The 20115-nt window shown below is 41.3% G+C and overlaps 1 pseudogene; it reads right to left on the reverse strand.

The window, feature by feature from the left end:
- Positions 1-19330, reverse strand: part of LOC124523448 (ribose-phosphate pyrophosphokinase 2-like) — a 35471-nt pseudogene extending 16141 nt beyond the window's left edge.
- Positions 19331-20115: the final 785 nt, after the last annotated feature.

Genomic DNA, 20115 nt, shown 5'->3' on the forward strand with positions numbered 1-20115 from the left:
GACAAACGAAACCAGGTGGGGTGTTACATGCAGCCCGTAGGAGCCAGGCCCTGTGACCAGCCCTGGGAGAGAGCAGCCAGGGAGAGGAGCCCATCACCCAGGGCCTGTCTAGAAGCCTCCATCATGGGCATGAGTGGGGCCCGGCAGGAAGGCAAAAACAGTGACACGGTGACACGGTAATAGGGAGACTATGAAAAAGTGGTATACACAACAACAAGCAGGCAGGCCACATCTGACCATAGGAGGTGGGACTCTCCCCAATATGTCTAAAATAATTTACAGATGATTACAAATTACATTTTTTAATTTTTTTGTGTTTATTTGTTTTTGAGAGAAAGAGAGAGAGAGAGCACAAGCAGGGAAGGGGCAGAGAGAGAAGGGGACGCAGAACCCAAGGCAGGCTCCAGTCTCTGAGCTGTCAACACAGAGCCCGACGCGCGGCTTGAACTCACAGCCACCGTGAGATCATGACCTGAGCCGAAGTCATCCGGATGCTTAACCGTCTGAGCCACCCAGGCGCCCCACAAATTACATTTTAAACTAAAACTAAGGTTTAACACTTAGTTTTAACACTCTTCAGTGCTCTTGCAGCTTGCATTATTCTTACTTTTACCAACTTTGGAGCATTTTAAGGAATTTTAAACAAATTCATCTAATGATACTTCAGACTTAATATGCATTTATAAACAATAATAATCAAAGGTATTCTTTCTTCAGCTCTTCCTATGTGCTGGGTGATGTTGATGAGGCACTTCACTTATGGTTTACAGCAGAACCTCTGGTGACAGAGATCCTAGGTTCAAAGCCCAGTGCCGTGATTCACCGGCTGCACGATGCTGGGGGATTATCTCACCTATACTACGCTTTAAGTTCTTCATTTGTACGATGCTGGCTGTGCATAAAGTGCGTGCCCACAGCAAATATTAACACATTAGCACACGTCATCTCACGTCATCACTACGACACAGCAAGGTCAGCATAGTATTAATCCCATTTTATGGTCAAGGAACAAGTTCAGCGAGGTTCAGCTACCTGTCCAAGTTTATGCAAGTTCAAATCTAGGTCTTTCTGACTCAGACCCACGCATGTTCTTACCCACTGTGCTATGCCAAACTCCCACCATTTATCAAATCTGCAGCATTTTGAAAATGACAGAATTGTTTTGGATCTGTGTGCATTTATTCTATTTTTTTAACTTTTAGAGAACTTTTTTGCCAGTTTATCTAAAGAGCCATTCATTCAGAATAGAACTAGGATCTCAACAAACTATCCAGCCATGGCCTGAAAAACAGGGGATGAGTCACAGGTCAAGGGTATGAGGAGGGGGCTGGGTCCCAGCAGGGAGTCCAGTGGCAACCTAACCTGTACAGGGGGTCAAAATAGGAGAAGCAGCAATGCCCGGCTGAGAACAGGACATTTCCACCTCCCCTGGTCTCCACAATAACAATTAAATATAGGTATAATTATCTGGCAATGTGGAAACTGCGACATAAATAGGTTAAATGACTTCCCCTTTAAGTAAGGCTGTAGCTAGAACTTGTACTGGAGCTTAAGTACCGTCATGGAGTGGAAGAAGGGGCCAGATGACACAACAATGGAACATTCCTCTGAAGTGACCCAAGGCAGTTGCCTGTGGTGTACTGCATCTATGCCCATGAGCTACGGGGACATTGTGGGGCCTTGTCTAGGTTGAAAGGATCCCAGACACAAAGTGGGACACACCCAAGTCTCACCGGAGCATGAGCTGCTTCAGGGTTCTCTCTCTAGGCTAGGAGCTGCTGCCCCCACAGGCAGATGCAGTTCTTACAGAAAGAAAGGAAGGGTGTAGATGAAGGTAAAGGAAGCCCGGAGAGAGAGAGAAGAAGCAAGCAAGTGCCAAAGTGAACATTGGCACCAGCTCTGTAGAGACCTGACCCCAGTATGCTGCCTAGCAAGGAGAGCAAACCCTTCCCAACCCCAGGGCACTACCTCAATTCCGCAGCTGCCTCTGGTTGCAACTTGGAAGCTCCAAGATGAGGACACCAAAGCATCCAATTTCATCTAGCCCATGACAAAAGTCGGGGGGAATACTTGGGTTCTGTATCCAATGCACATAATGGAAAACTTGATCAACAGTAGCTTAACCACAAGCATATTTATTCATCTTACCTAACAAAATGTCTGGAGATTGGTGGTTCCAAGGTTTCTCAGCCTCTCTGCCATTGTATTGACCTTCTTCTTGGCATCACAAGATGGCTGCCGAAACTCCAAGTATTGCAACCTCACACGATAGCAATCCAAGCAGAAAGGAAGAGGACCAGTGGGAAAGGGCCCTCTCTGTACAGATCTCTCTTTTATTAGGGAGGAAAACTGTACCCTAGAACTCAGCCCCCTTTACATCTCACTGGCCAGAACCAGGTCCTATGCCCAGTTCTCTAAACTGCATCACTAGCAAAAAAGAGAGAGAGAGAGAGAGAGATTCCATGATTAGCTTAAACCAAACTTGGGGCTTCTGGTTGCCTCCAAAAAAATCAGCTTTCTTTTAAAGATTACACAAGCAACATGGGGCGCCTGGGTGGCTCAGTCAGTTGGGTGTCTGACTTTGGCTCAGGTCATGATCTCCCCAGTTCATGGGTTCGAACCCTGCATCAGGCTCTGTGCTGACATCTCAGAGCCTGGAGCCTGCTTCGGGTTCTGTGTCTCCCTCTCTCTGCCCCTCCCCTGCTCGTGCTCTGTCTCTCAAAAATAAATGTTAAAAAAAATTTTTTAAATAAAGATTACACAAGCAACAGTGGCTCCATCTCCTATTCCCAACCTACCCATTATCCCTCCCTCTCCCATTATTCTCCACTCTCCAAGAACCTGGTCCTTGATGAATCCAATCCCTTTGGCCTGCTCACAGAAGAAGAGAGGAGCGCTCTTCTCAAAGAGTGTAGAGGCACATTGTGTGAGCACCAATTTCTACTAATTATACCGCTGGAGTTCTTACCACAAACATTACCCATGGCACCCAGATAATGTGTATCTCCCAGGGCAGTTTCTGCTATACCCTACACTCAGGGCCTCAGCACTTTGGAACACTCCAAACCAGGCTGATTTCATGACAAATTTGCTAGTCATGGGTATTTTAGTGAAGATTCCATGGAAATGGAAACAGAGGAGTGGAGAGGCTCAGCACCAAGTCATCACCCCAACAAGTCTCCCTACTTGGAGACCTACTTTGGAAGCTCCTCACTTTCCCTCTTTGCCCTTACTTCACACATCCTCTACAAAAACTGCCCTAAGTAGTCTGCTCTTGCCTCAGCCTGCTTTTTCCACTCGGCCAAAGGCTCAACGGCCGTTCATGGATCTGCAACCAAATATTATTCTTCAAGCAAAGCGACTAAAATTATCACTCACTATTATAGATGTTGATAAGTAGAGTGAGTAGGAGAGCAAGGAATAAAGCATAGGAATTAAAGTGAGTAATTTCTAATAGGGAATGTTGGAAGCAGGGTGTTGATTGTTTTATCTTGGGACAGGTATTCACATTTTAGGTCACCCAAGAGTAGCTAGCTTACAATTCAAATTCCTGTCTCTGTGAGATGAAATACATACCCAAAGCAAGAACAAGACAAATGACTTTAAGCTGCCATACCTCATTCTCATTAGTTCTAATTTTATGTTCAAACTGTGTGTGCATGTGAGAGAGAGAGAGAGAGAGAGAGAGAGAAAGAAAGATCAAGAATAATTAGCCAAATGGACTCAATTCCCCAAACCCCTTGAGAGCTTGCTGTGGTGAAACCAACTTTACAGGCGTCTGTCTGACATAGACAGCCAATTATTGGGATCCCTCTAGAATCCACTGGACCTAAGGGCTTGCCATGTTACCTTTCCCTCCAGTGAGATGTAGGCCAAACAGACTGGGGATCAAGTAAGTGAGGTGTTCAAAGACCCACTGACCTTAACCAGCTGAGAACTGAAGCTGAAATAGCTCACAAAGGGGGTACACTTGTTACCTTACTGGAGATAGGAACAGTGGTTAAACAGAATCACTGAGACCACTGATTGAGACTTTTTCAAACAGTAAACTTCACTCAGAAGTACTCTTTCTGGTTGCACTCCAGGCAAACTTCTCTCACCCTGTTTCAGTTTTCTATTGCTGGATGAAACACACACACACACACACACACACACACACACACACACACACCAAAACACAGTGAGTTAAAACTATAACAATGTATCATTTCTCCTAAGTCTGTGGGAGACTAGTTGGGGTCACTCGTGCAGCTTTTAGCGGGAAGCTCAGTTAGGGATCCTGTTTCTCCTTCGTATGGTCTTTCTTTCTATGTGACATCTCCAACTCTAGCATCTCCCCTTGTGGCTTGCCTCTAACAGGGTAGTCCTGACTTTATCACAGCATGGTATTTGGGTTGCAAGGATGGTCCAGAGGACAAGCCCCGGTGTACAACTGTGTATCTAGCCTCTGCCTATCTTAAGCTCACTAATGTCACATTGGCAAAAAAAAAACCCCACAGGGCCAATGTGGGAGGAGACTCCACAAGTGGCTCACTGGGTTCACTGTCTACCACAGCCTCAAAGTGCCAGTTTCTCTATTTACCCCTCTGGGGAACATAATACTCTTCAGGGAGGACAACTGTGAGACCCTATGGGCTGAAGACTCTAAGTCACCAGAAACAATTCAATAACAGTGAATATAGAATTGAGTTAAAGAGGATTTCAGAATATGTCTTAGGAAGATTTGTTATTTGGTGTTAACTTAAAAAAATCATATTAGAAAGGGTCGGTGAAAACATAAACCCCCCAAATTTAATCAGATGGTTTAAATTATTGAGTCTGGAAGGTAATGAGTGTGCCTAATTGAAATTTGTCTTCAGATATGCTTCCCTGATCTGCCTCTTTTCTAAAGTTAGTACTTAATTCATCCATTTCTTTATTCCTTCAGTAGGTGTTCATGAAGTATCAGGCATGACTCTACACGCTAGGAATTTGTGCTCAGCCCTAGTCCATCTCTCACTGTCTCTACCTGGATTCTAGCAATGGCCCAATACCTGGTCTCTCCATCCCAACTCCATGTGCTCCCAAGTCCAAAAACACAAAACTAAACCCATTTTGTTTCAGCTTCAAAAGCTTCTGGCAGTGTATAAACCTTCCAGAGTGGCTTTCAAGACCCCTCAGAACCTAACTCCCATCTACTTTCTGCTAAAAAGTACTTTTTTATGAAGAGTAAAATCATGACTCTCATACAGATATGAAGTGAACACCTGTCTCATACAGATATGAAGTGAACATTTTATTTGGCCCACTGATTAGTAAGGACCTGGTAAGGTGTTATTAAGATCAAGTTCAAAGGAGTATCTTCTACAGAGCAGACACGTGTACAGACACTCAGGAATACTGAAATGAATGTATTTTTTTAATGTTTATTTATTTATTTTGAGAGGGGGGGCAGAGAAAGAGAGGGAGAAAGGATCCCAAGCAGGCTCTGTGCTGTCAGCATGAAGCCTGACTCAGGGCTCGATCTCACAAACTGCTGGATCATGTCCTGAGCTGAGACTAACAGTCGGATGCTTAACCAACTGAGCCACCCATGTGCCCCTGAAATTAATTTCTTAACAGAAGCAAAACAGAATGCTTCCTTCCACCTGTATGGCTTGGGGTTGGTGGAGGTGGGGAATCAACTATACCTCCACCTGACAAAATTGATTTTCGTTTCTCTAGACAAGAATCACTTGCCTTACTCTTAGAGTTGTATAACTTACAGGGTTGTAAATAACTCAGACAGTGAGAGGCACAGATCACTATAGAACCACATAATATGGAAGAGTGCACTGGACAATGCCCAGCATTCTGTAAGATACCCAATAATCTTTTCTTTTTCCTTTTTTTCCATTTCAAAGTCTGATCATTTTTTTATACCTTCCAGCCTCATCATCAACTGTTTCCTCAGCCCTCCACCCTATGTTATTGCCACACTATGCTCCTCATAGCTGCCTAGGAAAGCCCCATGTGCTTCTGTTCACAATTCTGGTGCACTTTCTGTACCCTCTGCATGGAATGGACCCACTCTCTATTTGGAAATATACCCATCTTTCTATTTATTCAGCATATACTTCCTTCTACATCAATAATAGGCCAAGAAGTAATGATTCAGAGGTGAAGAAGAAAGGCAAGGTCTCAGCCTAGCCTGGGAGTTATACTATACGTGTGCTATCTACCTTGAATCATCGAGACTTTAGAAAATGCACAGATGTCCAACCATTGTGTAACTATGAGTGTCAGTGGGACTTCCCTTGGAGTGCCAGGACATTTCCACTGGTGATCATTCTGAATGAAAGAGGAGCCCTCAGAGGAGACTGAGAAGGAACATTCGGCAGAGGCAAAAGGACCAGAAGAGACCAAGACAAGACAATCGGAGCAGGAGGAAGGACTGGCCAACAATGCAACCACCATGGAGAGGTCCAGCAAGAATATGAATTAAATACACCCGTATGTTTTGGAAACCACATTTTGCAGAGTGTTTCCATGGAAAGACAGAGGCAGAAGTCATTTTACTCTGGGCTATAAAATGACATAAGGGGTAGAGAATTGTAGAGACTGGATGTGTTTTTTTTCTTTTCAAAGAGTAGAAATTCAATTTAGAACTAGAAAGGGGAGAAGGATGGAAAGAGAAAGTGTAAGTATATCTGCTAAGTCATTTCCCAAAGCAAAGCCAGCTATATTATCATGCAGAAAGAGCACTGGATTTGGACTACAAGCAAAACAAAACAAACAAAAAACACACAAACCTTGCATTCAGATCCTCCTTACGAGATTTGGGGTTTTCTACGCAATCTCTTTGGGCTTTAGTTTTCTTATCTGTACGGTGGGTATGGTAATGCCTCAAAATATCATTCAATGACATAATCTTTATAAAAGAACATAATATAAAGTCTAGGACACATCATTTGTTCAATATGTATTATTTTAAGCCTCAGAGAGACATTCACTGAGGTTTGGTTTGTTTTTTACATCCCATCTGGCTGGGGTTCCAGAAGTGAAGAGTAAAAGTACCCACTGTTCAAGGGCTTTGAATTCTTGGTAGTAAGAATTTGCATTTCAGGATCCGTTCCTAAGTAAGAACCTGGGAGATGATCTTGCTTTGCTTTGCTTTACTGAAGGGCAAGGCCCCCAAAGGTGATCGCAGAACAGACCCGAGAAACCAGGTCTCTTGAGAATGGTACCCTGCCTTTTCCTCCTTACTAATTAGACCCCAGAAAGACTCTAAATGGAACAAGTGGGAAATGTGAACAGCTCCTTTTTATCGCTGAGGAGACTGAAGCAGCTCAAAGTAGAACTGATGCAAACCCTAGGCCTCCTATGACTAATCTACCACCAGTCACCAAGCCCCCAAACCTTCCACTCCCACCCCCGAGGAAGAATTAACTACTTGAACAGATGACTTTAGGTTTCCCTTCTGTCTTCAAGAGGGGAAAACTTCACTTTCTTTTCTCTAGACAGCATCCTAATTTGTTTCCACTTAGCCACATAGCTCAGGACAAGAGCTTTTAAAATTAATGATGCTTTTCTAAGAGCAACTGCTTCTGCTCTAATCACATGCTATTTCTTGCTACCCACGGAGCCCAACATTAAGACTGCCTAAAGAAATCATCAAATTGCCCAAAATGCACTGCTCTCAAGCCTCCAGGTTGCTTAATAAATGATGATGAGTCACCCTTAGCTAGGTAGTCACCTCACATCCCTTACAATGTGAGCTTTCATGTCAATATGCTCCCTAGGAGGCAAATGTGGGCTGGGAAAGGTCAAGGCTCAGGGTTTTCGAAAACCTTCCCAGCCGTGTTTGTTTGGTTTTTTTTTATTGAGGTAAATCACATAACATACAATTAGCTATTTTATTTTTTTATCTATTTTTTAAAATTTATTTATTTTGAAAGAGAGAAGAGATCAGGGGAGGAGCAGAGAGAGAGAGGGAGAGAGAGAGAATCCCAAGGAGGCTCTGTGCTTTCAGCAGCTAGATGCTTACTGACGGAGACACCCAGATTTAGCTATTTTAAAGTGGACAATCAGTTGTATTCAGTATTTCCACACAGTTTTGTGCAACCATGAGCTCTCTATGGTTTCAAAACTTGCTCATCACCCCATTAAAACGCCTTGCACCCATTTAAGAAGTCATTCTTCACTCGCCCTTACCCACATCCCCTGGTACCACTAATCTGCTTTCTGTCTCAGTGGATTTGCACATTCTGGATACATCATATGAAAGGAATCATACATGACCTTTTGTGCCTGGATTCTTTCACCTAGTGTAATGTTTTCAAGGTTTATCCATGTTGTAGTATGTATCAGCACTTCATTCCTTTTTATGGCTGAATAGTATTCCGTTGTGTGTATATACCACAATTTGTCTATCCACTCATCTGTTGGTGGACACCTGGGTTGTTTTCACTTTTGGATTATGATGAGTAATGCTGCTATGAACATTCTTGTACAGATTTCTGTGTGGATCCCAGTGTGTTTGATATGCCTCTTCACTCCTTCAGCTCATGAAGAACGCTTGACTGGAACAACTTCCATGAAACCTTCAGCAAGAAGGAACAAGATATTCTTAAGGACAAAGGGATGTTCTTTTTTGTCATTTTTAGTTCACTGCATGATTTTATTGAAAATGTTTAGCATAGTATTGAGAAACATCGTGTTCCCTACAGACGCCAGAGTGTCACTATTCCTGGATATTGCCATCATACAGTATGGTCTAATATGAATGTCTGTAAATGTTTTTATATAATTTAAGTTTGGGATTCAATGACTTTTGCATGTTCTTATTTCCCTGACTCCTTTATTTGACGACATAGAGGCTGAGCCTCTCCTGATTCAACAGAGTTAGACATGATCAGAAAATGTGGTTGGTGTTTAGGACCAAAGAGGAGCAAGAGCTGGGGAAGGCCTGGGATCAACTGATTACAGAGGATCTTTATCAACTTGGTTGGGTAGCAATCTGAAAATCTTAAAATTTGGCCCCTGAATATGGCCAAATTCATACCAATTAAGTCACAAATGTATATAAAATACTTTAAAATACAGGAGTGATGTTAAGTAATGGTAGAACAATACACTCTCAAGCCAGGGATAGACAGTGCAAACTTCTAACTCATGTTTTCTTTCTGAGGATCATGATTGTAAAACTAGTTCAATATATTCTTAGACTCCAAATATCTCAAAGTCAAATGTTTATCTCGAAATCAACTGGTTTTAGCCATGTCAACATGTCTGTATTGAGAACAAACTGAGGGTGGATAGGGGCGTGGGGGAGAGGGGAAAATGAGTGATGGGCATTGAGAGGGCACTTGTTGGGATGAGCACTGGGTGTTGTATGTAAGTCAATTTGACAATAATTTTTTTTAATTTTTTTTTTAATTTTTTTTTCAACGTTTTAATTTATTTTTGGGACAGAGAGAGACAGAGCATGAACGGGGGAGGGGCAGAGAGAGAGGGAGACACAGAATCGGAAACAGGCTCCAGGCTCTGAGCCATCAGCCCAGAGCCCGACGCGGGGCTCGAACTCACGGACCGCGAGATCGTGACCTGGCTGAAGTCGGACGCTTAACCGACTGCGCCACCCAGGCGCCCCTTAATTTTTTTTTTAAATTTACATCCAAGTTAGTTAGCATATAGTGCAACAATGATTTCAGGAGTAGATTCCTCAATTCCCCTCACCCATTTAGCCCATCCCCCCTCCCACAACCCCTCCAGTAGCCCTCTGTTTGATCTCCATATTTAAGAGTCTCTTATGTTTTGTCCCCCTCCCTGCTTTTGTATTATTTTTGCTTCCCTTCCCTTATGTTCATCTTTTCTGTATCTTAAAGTCCTCATATGAGTGAAGTCATATGATATTTGTCTTTCTCTGACTAATTTCGCTTAGCATAATACCCTCCAGTTCTATCCACGTAGTTGCAAATGACAAGATTTCATTCTTTTTGATTGCTGAGTAATACTTCATTGTATATATATACCACTTCTTTATCCATTCATCCATCGATGGACATTTGGGCTCTTTCCATACTTTGGCTATTGTTGATAGTGCTGCTATAAACATTGGGGTGCATGTGCCCCTTCGAAACAGCATCCCTGTATCCCTTGGATCAATACCTAGTAGTGCAATTGTTGGGTCATAGGGTAGTTCTATTTTCAATTTTTTTAGGAACCTCCATACCGTTTTCCAGAGTGGCTGCACCAGCTTGCATTCCCACCAGCAATGCAAAAGAGATCCTCTTTCTCCACATCCTCGCCAACATCTGTTGTTTCCTGAGTTATTAATGTTAGCCATTCTGACAGGGGTGAGGTGGTATCTCATTGTGGTTTTGATTTGTATTTCCCTGATGATGAGTGATGTTGAGCATCACTTACTTAAGTGATGTCGCTTGGCCATCTGGATGTCTTCTTTGGAGAAGTGTCTATTCATGTCTTTTGCCCATTTCTTCACTGGATTATTTGTTTTTTGGGTGTTGAGTTGGATAAGTTCTTTATAGATTTTGGATACTAACACTTTATCTGATATGTCATTTGCAAACATCTTCTCCCATTCTGCCAGTTGCCTTTTATTTTGCTGATTGTTTCCTTCGCTGTACAGAAGTTTTTATTTTGATGAGGACCCAGTTGTTCATTTTGCTTTTATTTCCCTTGCCTCTGGAGACGTGTTGAGTAAGAAGTTACTGCGGCCAAGATCAAAGAGGTTTTTGCCTGCTTTTTTCTCGAGGATTTGATGGCTTCCTGTCTTACATTGAGGTCTTTCACCCATTTTGAGTTTATTTTTGTGTATGGTGTAAGAAAGTGGTCCAGGTTCATTCTTCTGCATGTCTCTGTACAGTTTTCCCAGCACCACTTGCTGAAGAGACTGTCTTTATTCCATTGGATATTCTTTCCTGCTTTGTCAAAGATGAGTTGGCCATATGTTTGTGGGTCCAATTCTGGGTTCTCTATTCTATTCCACTGATCTGAGTGTCTGTTCTTGTGCCAGTACCATACTGTCTTCATGATTACAGCTTTGTAGTATAGCTTGAAGTCTGGGATTGTGATGCCTCCTGCTTTGGTTTTCTTTTTCAAGATTGCTTTGGCTATTCAGGGTCTTTTCTGGTTCCATACAAATTGTAGGATTATTTGTTCTAGCTCTGTAAAGAATGCTGGTGTTCCTTTGATAGGGATCGCGTTGAATACATAGATTGCTTTGGGTAGTATCAACATTTTAACAATATTTGTTCTTCCTATCCAGGAGCATGGAATCTTTTTCCAGTTCTTTGTGTCTTCTTCAATTTCTTTCATCAGCTTTCTACAGTTTTCAGTGTATAGATTTTTCACCTCTTTGGTTAGATTTATTCCTAGGTATTTTATGGGTTTTGGTGCAACTGTAAATGGGATCAATTCCTTGATTTCTCTTTCTGTCGCTTCATTGTTGGTGCATAGGAATGCAACCGATTTCCGTGCATTGATTTTATATCCTGCAACTTTGCTGAATTCATGAATCAGTTCTAGCAGGTTTTTTTTGGTGGAATCTTTTGGGTTTTCCATATAGAGTATCATGTCAGCTGCGAAGAGTGAAAGTTTGACCTCCTCCTGGCCGATTTGGATGCCTTTTATTTCTTTGTGTTGTCTGATTGCAGAGGCTAGGACTTGTAATACTATGTTGAATAACAGTGGCGAGATTGGACATCCCTGTCTTGTTCCTGACCTTAGGGGGAAAACTCTCAGTTTTTCCCATTGAGGATGATGTTAGCATTGGGTCCTTCATATATGGATTTTATGATCTTGAGGTATGCTCCTTCTATCCCTACTTTCTTGAGGGTTTTTACCAAGAAAGGATGTTGTATTTTGTCAGATGCTTTCTCTGCATCTACTGAGAGGATCATATGGTTCTTGTCCTTTCTTTTATTCATGTGATGAATCACATTGATTGTTTTATGGATATTGAACCAGCCCTGAGTCCCAGGTATAAATCCAACTTGGTCGTGGTGAATAATTTTTTTAATATATTGTTGGATCCTGTCGACTAATATCTTGTGGAGGATTTTTGCATCCATGTTCATCAGGGAAATTGGTCTGTAGTTCTCCTTTTTAGTGGGGTCTCTGTCTGGTTTTGGAATCAAGGTAATGCTGGCTTCATAGAGTTTGGAAGTTTTCCTTCCATTTCTATTTTTTGGAACAGCTTCAAGAGAATAGGTGTTGCCACTTCCTTAAATGTTTGGTAGAATTCCCCTGGAAAACCATCTGGCCCTGGACTCTTGTTTGGGGGGAGATTTTTGATTGCTAATTTGATTTCTTTACTAGTTATGGGTCTGTTCAAATTTTCTGTTTCTTCCTGTTTCAGTTTTAGTCATGTATATGTGTCTAGGAATTTGTCCATTTCTTCCAGATTGCCCATTTTATTGGCATATAATTGCACATAATATTCTCTTCTTATTGTTTTTATTTCTGCTGTGTTGGTTGTGATCTCTCCTCTTTCATTCTTGATTTTATTTATTTGGGTCCTTTCCTTTTTCTTTTTGATCAAACTGGCTAGTGGTTTATCAATTTTGTTAATTCTTTCAAAGAACCAGCTTCTGTTTTCATTGATCTGTTCTACTGTTTTTTGGTTTCGATAGCATTAATTTCTGCTCTAATCTTTATTATTTCCTGTCTTCTGCTGGTTTTGGGTTTAATTTGCTGTTCTTTTTCCAGCTCTTTAAGGTGTAAGTTTAGGTTGGGCATCTGAGATCTTTCTTCCTTCTTTAGGAAGGCCTGGATTGCTATATACTTTCCTCTTATGACCGCCTTTCCTGCATCCCAGAGGTTTTAGGTTGTGGTGTTATCATTTTCATTGGCTTCTATGAACTTTTTAATTTCCTCTTTAACTTGTTGGTTAGCCCATTCATTCTTTAGGAGGATGTTCTTTAGTCTCCAAGTATTTGTTACCTTTCCAAATTTTTTCTTGTTGTTGATTTCGAGTTTCATAGTGTTGTGGTCTGAAAATATGCACAATATGATCTCGATCTTTTTTGTACTTGTTGAGGGCTGATTTGTGTTCTAGCATGTGGTCCATTCTTGAGAACATTCCATGTGCACTGAAGAAGAATGTATATTCTGCTGCTTTAGGATGAAATATTCTGAATATATCTGTTAAGTCCATCTGGTCCAGTGTGTCATTCGAAGCCATTGTTTCCTTGTTGATTTTTTAATTAGATGATCTGTCCATTGCTGTGACTGGGGTGTTGAAATCCCCTACTATTATGGTATTACTATCAATGAGTTTCTTTATGTTTGTGATTGATTTATATATTTGGGTGCTTTCACATTTAGTGCATAAATGTTTACAATTGTTAGGTCTTCTTGGTGGATAGACACCTTAATTATGATATAATGTCCTTCTTCATCTCTTGATACAGTCTTTATTTTAGAGTCTAGATCGTCTGATATAAGTATGGTTACTCCAGCTTTCTTTTGTTGACCATTAGCATGATAGATGGTTCTCCATCCTCTTACTTTCAATCTGAAGGTGTCTTTAGGTCTAAAGTGGGTCTCTTGTAAACAGCATATAGATGGATCTTGTTTTCTTATCCATTCAGTTACCCTATGTCTTTTGATTGGAGCATTTAGTCCATTGACATACAGAGTGAGTACTGAAAGATATAAATTTATTGCCATTATGTTGCTTGTAGAGTTGGAGTTTCTGCTGGTGTTCTCTGGTCATTTCTAGTCTTTGTTGTTGCTTTGGGTCTTTATTTATTTGTTGTTGTTGTTGTTGTTGTTTTTTCATCTTTTCTCCCCTCAGAGAGTTCCCCTTAAAATTTCTTGCAGGGCTGGTCTAGTGGTCACAAACTGCTTTCATTTTTGTTTGTCTGGAAAACTTTTTATCTCTCCTTCTATTTTGAATGACAGCCTTGCTGTGTAAAGAACTCTTAGCTGCATAATTTTCTGATTCAGCACATTGAATATATCCTGCCACTCCTTTCTGGCCTGCCAGGTTTCTGTGGATAGGTCTGCTGCAAACCTGATCTGTCTTCCCTTGTAGGTTAAGGATTTTTTTTCCCTTGCTGCTTTCATGATTCTCTCCTTGCCTCAGTATTTTGTGAATTTGACTATGATATGCCTTGTTGATGGTCCGTTTTTGTTGACTCTAATGGGAGTCCTCTCTGCTTCCTGGATTTTGATGTCTGTGTCTTTCCCCAGGTTAGGAAAGTTTTCTGCTATGATTTGCTCACATAAACCTTCTACCCCTATTTCTCTCTCTTCCTCTTCTGGGACCTCTATGATTCTGATGTTCCTTTTTAATGAGTCACTGATTTCTCTAATTCTTAAATTGTGCTCTTTTGCCTTAATCTCCCTCTTTTTTTCTGCTTCATTATTCTCCATAAGTTTGTCCTCTATATCACTGATTCTCTGTTCTGCCTCATCCATCCTTGCCGCCGTGGCCTCCATTTGAGATTGCAGCTCAGTTATAGCATTTTTTATTTCATCCTGACTAGCTTTTACTTCTTTTATCCCTACAGAAAGGGATTCTAATCTATTTCCAACTCCATCTAGTATTCTTATCATCATGATTCTAAATTCTGGTTCAGACATCTTGCTTGTATCTGTGTTGGTTAAGTCCCTGGCTGTTGTTTCTTCCTGCTCTTTCTTTTGGGGTGAATTCCTTCATTTCACCATTTTGAAGGGAGAAATGGAATTAATGAGGTAAAAAATTAAAATAAAAAAAATAAAATTTAAAAATATTAAAATTTAAAAAATATTAAAATTAAAAAATTAAAAACAAACACATACACACAAAATCGAATAAATGATGCTAGATCCTAGGTGTGTTTTGGTCTGGGTGTTGAAAGGGGCTTGATAGACTAGAAAAAAAAAGAGGAAAGAAAAAAGAAATAATGAGAAATAAATCATTTGAAAATTTGAAAAAATGAATACACTGAAGTAGACTAAAATGAAATGATGGAAGTAAAATAGAATTTGAAAAAATTTACACAAAAGTAAAAAATATAGTAGAAAAAAATTAAAGAAAAATATTTTTAATAAAAATTGAAAATAAAAATGAATTTTTTCTCTTTCCATATTCAAGAAAAAAGAAAATAAATGAAAAGGAAAAAAGAAAAAAGAAATAAAATTGAAAAGATGGACCAGCGAACAGACTGAAATATGACTGAAATTACTTCATTTTCCCCTAGAAGTCAGACTATGAAGTATTATATAGTCTATAAACAAAGGAGGCAGAAGAGACTTGGGGTCCTGAAAAGTGAGGTTGGCCCACTTGGGTGGGGCTTAGTGTAACAGCTCTGTTCTCCACTAGATGGCGCTGCTTAGCTTACTGGGGCGGCTTGTCGTGATGCTTGTAGGTGCGTATACGCATGCGCGTGAGCGGTGAAAATGGCATCACCCAGCAACCCAGTCTCTAGTGTTGGAACTCTGTTCTCACCGATCCGCAATCACGCACCCATCCTTTGTCTCTGGCTTCATCCGCTCCCCGCTTTTACACAGTCTGTGACGAAGCCCCAGGCAGCACCTCCCTCCTGAGTTTTGTCTCCAATGTGACTGTTTTTCCCGACCCCTTACTTCTGAGGGACTATGGCTTTGACCTGTTATGCTCCTCTACAGAGGGTCTCACCGAGCAATGGTCGGGTGCCGGGTGCACCCAGAAACGTTTGCAGGTCCGTGCTGTTACCGATGTCCAGAGACTGTGGCCAGGTGCCAGCCCGCCCCAGAAAAAGTTTGCGAGACAGTGTAGCAGCAGCGTTTCGGGGATTATGGAAAATCACAACACACATTTGGCATCAGGCTTCACCCACAACGACCTTGTTCCAGCACCAGCGAATGTGGCTGTTCTCCTGGGTCCATTGGGGCCTTGCCTTTGGGGGACCCACACAGCCGCTACCAGGTGTCCTCCCAGCAGGGGAACTGCCTCTCCCCGTGTGGCCTGAAGAACCCCGGACCCCACTCTGCTCCTGGGGATTCGCCCTTCCCACCAGAGCATCGCCAGGTATGGAGCTGCAGCATTTCAGACTCTGCCCTCCCCTGTTTACAGTCTTAATGGAATTTAAACCCTCTCCTTTCTCCTTTCTCCCTTTTTAGTTCAGTCCCTGCGGCTGTTTCCACTTTTCCACTTTCTCTCCAGCTGCTTTTTTGGCGGCATGCTTTTCCTGTATCCCCCCCACCCCCATCTCCGTCCCCTCTCCGCACACAAAATTGGCTCCCTGCCCTCTGTGGCTTCTCTCTCCCTCAGTTTACCTCTCTGTGCCTTGTATGTGCTGAATTCTGTGGTTCAGGTTGTGTAGACTGTTGTGTGAATCCTCAGATCAGTTTTCTAGGTGTGCAGGATGGTTTAGTGTTGGTCTGGCTGTATTTCATGCACACAAAAAACTTCCATGCTGTTCTGCCATCTCGACTCCTCCTTGACAATAAATCATATTTTTAAAAAAACATGCCTGTATTGGCATGTCAGATGTCTTCATAAACAGGTCAAAAACTACATTTCCATTTCTCCAAGGAAAGATATTCAAATGCAGAATTCATGTATTTCTCAAAAATAATAAATACTACACGGCTTCAAAACATGGCCCTTTCATCATGCTAAACCAATTCTTTCCAGATATACATTGTTAACATTGTAATGCTTGTCAGATTTAAATAAAGTTCTCACTTGAAAGCTCCACACCTTGTCTTCCATAACAACTAAACGCTCCTTGCTAGCTTTAATTTTGACCTCTTACTATATCAGAGTTTAAAACTGCAAATGGTGGGGCGCCTGGGTGGCTCAGTTGGTTGAGCATTCAACTTCAGCTCGGGTCATGATCTCACGGTTCATGACTTCGAGCCCCGTGTCGGGCTCGGTGATGAAAGCTCAGAGCCTGGAGCCTGCTTCGGATTCTGTGTCTCCTTCTCTCTCTGCCCCTCCCTCCACTTGCACTCTGTTTCTCTGTCTCTCAAAAATAAATAAACATTGAAAATAAAAATAAATAAATAAATCTGCAAATGGTATTCAAATCTCCTTGCTAACTAGCTTGGATTTTCAATTCAGAACTTAGATCAGAGATATACTGTCTCCCTTATGAAATTAGAGCAGAAGGGAGGTTCCCAGGCTTTGTCTAGCCAGGCAAATCCCCACCTTTCTTTTTGATCTGAATTATTCAGGTTGCATATTCCAGCCAATATTTATCTAAAGTTCAACTTTTCTCTGTGGCAGTAGAGCATCTCACTTAGGGAACTGTTGTATATTATCAGCCTGTGGGTCACATAATCCTCAGTGAGATTTTCTCCATCCTCTCTTTTGCCAATTTTTGAACATTATCCCAATGGAACAATTAAGGTTTACTTATTAACACTTTTTCTTCACTTTCTCTTACCTATATCTTTCAGACAAAATCTGCAGTTAAAATCATTTGCTTAATAGACTTGCTGCTTCAGAATACAAAAAGCAAATAGGTATTTAATATGAATGAAATAAATACAGAAAGGGGATAGTGTTTAAATATGCCTTTAGAAGCACTCATAACAAATTTATCTACTTCTTATATCAAAAACCAAAATAAGAGATCAGACTGAATAAGTGTTAATGGATTTAAGGTAGTCTTTATTTTGAGGAAAATCCACAACATAAAACGATTGAGGAAAAAATGATGCATATATTAGAGCACACCTCAAAAAACTAAGAAATACTGGACAGCTTCCAGCTTCAATTTGCAACCCACTAAGGCAGTCAGAAATTGCTCATCAATTTGATGATAAGTTTGAAGAGAGTAGCTCTATTGCTGGACAGAACTTTGGGATTTTAAGACTTAGAAGTTGAAGTAAGTGTGGGTACTTACCACGTGTTTTTAGAAGTGGTAGTTTTAAAAATTGTGGTGATGTCCCGGTTGGATTAGAGGTAATTCATAAAACTGCATTTATTTATGATTACATTGCCTGATTTGTTTAACTCCTATGAGAAAATAAATGATTCACTGGCATTTTTAGCTAAATGAAATTCGGTTTAAATTAAGCAAAATAGCTAACTGGCTTATTTGAACCCTGAAAGTTAACATTCGGGGTATTTCATGATTTTCTAATGTACACTTGAAAGGAGAGAGCTAATTTGGGCTTTACTTGAATGTTCATAATATTATTATTACATGTAAACTAGTACACAAAATGTTTTCATAGGAAGCTATCTTTGACAACCTCAGAAGTATGTAAAATATGAATTTCCTCAAGGGGATTATATTGTATAAGAAAATTGTGCAATTATATGATTGTGGCCTAAGACTATCATAAGAACAAAGGTAAAAGTTCCCCGTCACAACAAGACAAAATGGCACCAACACTTCTTTTTTTGTTGTTTTAATGTTTATTTTTTTATTTTGTGAAAGAGAGCATGCATGCAAGGGACGGGCAGAGAGAGAGAGAGAGAGAGTCCCAAGCAGGCTCCGCTCAATCAGTGCTCAGCCCAATGTGGGGCTCAATCTCACGACTGTGAGATCATGACCTGAGCTGAAATCAAGAGTTGGATGTTTAACCAACTGAGCCTGACACTCTGACACTGACATTTCTCATTCAAGCGCTCTGACACTGACATTTCTCATTCAAGTTCAGTTAAAAACCAAACGAGCATTCCTGTATCCCTAGCCACTGTTTCCTAAAACCACAAAGATACATTCCAAGGCTTAAAACAGAGATCTGATGCTTTAATAGTCATCATTCTATATTTTACTGAATTCTGAAGTGAAAAAAAATTTAATTCAAGATATCACGTGTGAAATCATAATATCGTGGAGATATGAAGGGCCATGGCTAAACAAGTGGGAGACACGCACCATTGTCTGCCCTTCTGATTGCCTCAGCCAAAATCACTGAAACACCCGTAACTTGCATCTTAGAGCAATGTTTTGTTTTGTCCTCTTGTAGAATGGTCTCTGTGATGTTGATAGCTACAGAGGCAGCATTATTAATTCTGGAAATAGCTGGCCCAGAGAAGATCCCATGAGTAAAGATGGCATAAACTTTAGTGGCTTTGGTGTAGCGTGGCTTGACTGCAGTATATGGCATATGTTGTCCACAAGGATGGCTACCTGATCTTTAATTAAGCACCAGTCCGAATCATGCTACCCACCTCCATGGCTCTCCTTCTTTCTCTGTGTGCCAAGGCCAACACCACATGCAGTCTGTCCGTGAATGATGCAGCCTCCTGCTTTGGGAGAAATGACAACACACATCCTCTAGACGGCAATATTCTCTTGTTTCTCCATGTGAGTCACTCACAGGGATGGCAAAGAAGTCCTGGATGAGCAGCATGAAGGCCCACGGTAGTGATGTGATCTGCCCCAGCTACTGGAAGCACAGAATTATTTGGGAACATAGTACTTCTGGAGGTCATCCCAGGAAGCAAGTGGGGGAGCAGAGAAGTATGTGATGGGATGTGTTAATGCTGCTATGACAGCTAGGGCTCCACCCCATTGAGATCCCTCCAGGAGACTGAGTAGAACACACCTGAGAATTACCCCTACCTAGAAGCAAGAGAGCTGGAATTTTTATCCATCAACTCCTGTCCCCGTTAGTCAAGAGTCACTCTTGGGGGCAGTAAATTCCAGGCATAGCATGCGCATGAGGCCAGAGAAAACCTTCAAACAGAATCATGTGCTTGAGTAGGTAATTGATGTGACACAGAAGCTGACCACCCAAGTTAAAAGTGACCTCCATGGTGGTCCAAGGGGCTATTGCAGGGGGCACTGACAGCATCTTTTACAGTTCCCAGAACCCACTCTACAGGCCGACCCCTCAACTTCCACAACTCAACCACAATCTCCTCTCTCAGATGTTCTTGTTGTCTATTTTAACTAGATTTTATCTGGATTGAAACAGTGATGGGGTGGGGAGTGGTTTCCCCGTAGTGTGCATTGGGCTAGCCCCCAACAGTAGTTCAGGAAAGGACAAGACCTAACATGTGTTAAATACCCACTATAGGCCAGATTCTATACATACAAAGACTCAGGGTGATGCTCAAAACAGCCCTATGACATACATAATATCCTCCCAATTCTATATATGTATACATATCCATACACATACACATATACATATGAAAACTGAGACCTGGAGAGACAAGTAACTTACTCCATCTCGAATGGCTAGAAAGTGACAATG

Source organism: Lynx rufus, unplaced genomic scaffold, assembly GCF_022079265.1.
Source record: "Lynx rufus isolate CCGP_SWC_20201006 ecotype Redwood Valley unplaced genomic scaffold, mLynRuf1.p SCAF_4, whole genome shotgun sequence".
Taxonomy (NCBI): Eukaryota; Metazoa; Chordata; class Mammalia; order Carnivora; family Felidae; genus Lynx; species Lynx rufus.